The sequence below is a fragment of the Chrysochloris asiatica genome, unplaced genomic scaffold (assembly GCF_000296735.1).
Source record: "Chrysochloris asiatica unplaced genomic scaffold, ChrAsi1.0 scaffold00002, whole genome shotgun sequence".
Classification (NCBI taxonomy): Eukaryota; Metazoa; Chordata; class Mammalia; order Afrosoricida; family Chrysochloridae; genus Chrysochloris; species Chrysochloris asiatica.
In genome coordinates this window covers 6,007,604-6,008,875 of record NW_006408520.1, presented here as the reverse complement: position 1 = coordinate 6,008,875, position 1,272 = coordinate 6,007,604, and positions in this window count along the sequence as shown.

The window sequence follows — 1,272 nt, the reverse complement described above, 5'->3', positions numbered from 1 at the left end:
ATACTCTCTTCTTTTAGCCAAGATCCAGCTGACATTAGCAATGATACCCCTTGTTCCCTATCCCCTTCTGAATTCTGCTTGACTCTGATTGTTCACTGTCAATGTATTGTTGCAGTCATTTTTTAATCATCTGCAGCAAAAATTTTCTTGCATGCTATATTAATGATATTGTTTTATGAATTCTGTGTTCTGTTAGGTTACATCTCCTTGGAATGGGCTCAAATATTGATCTCTTCCAGTTGGATGGCAAGGAAGTCTGTCTCCCAAATTTCTTGGCATAAATGAGTGGGCACCTCCAGTGTTGCATAAGTTTGTTGAAAGATTTCAATTTGTAGTCCATCATTTTCTGGAGAGCTTCTTTTCACCCATGCTTTCAGTACAATTTGGACTTCTTCCTTCATTATCATTGGTTCTTGATCATATGCTACCTTGTGAAATTATTGAACTTTTTTTTTAGTACAATGACTCTGTGTATACCTTCCTTCGTCTTTTGATGCTTTCTACATCATTTAATATTTTGCTTTTTTTAACTTTATGAAAGTATAATTGACACATATAAACTGCAGATATTGTCATTGTACAGCTTTGCTAAGTTTAAAGGTATGCATATGTATGCAAAAAGAGCCTTGACAGCACCGCACAGTGATCCAAGTGCTTGTCTGCTAACAAAAGGTCAGCAACTATAACCCACCAATGACTGAGAATCCACAAGCTGCTTGTTAGAGAAATTATGGTAGCTGGTGTGGTGCTGTGGGTTAATGAGTCAGACTGCAAAGCCGTTTGACTTCGGTGGTTGAGGTTTGAGGTTGGAGGTTCAAGCTCACCAGTTGTTCCTTGGAAACCCTATACAGGGTTGCTATAGGTTGGAACTGACTTGATGGCACTTAACAACAACAACAACACCTCTGCAAAGATTTACAGCCTTGGAAACCCTATGGGACAGTTCTACTCTGTCCTATATGGTCTCTGTGAGCTGGAATCGTTGGGATTGATTTGATTTAAAGCATTCAAGAGAACATACCAAGATAACGTATATCTCTACAATCAAGATAAACCTCAAAAGTTTCCTTAGGGGGGAAACAAACAAGATGGTAGATCGGGTGGACATATAGCAGAGAGCTCCGCCAACAACAACACAGAATACCCGGCCAAGCAGTTTCAGGGGATGGTCCCAGAACTCTGAACCACATATAAAGGAATATTTAGAAGGTTGGAAGGGTCACAGCTGGAGGAATTTGTGGCAGAAGCAAGAAATCTATTGCTTTCTAGTCC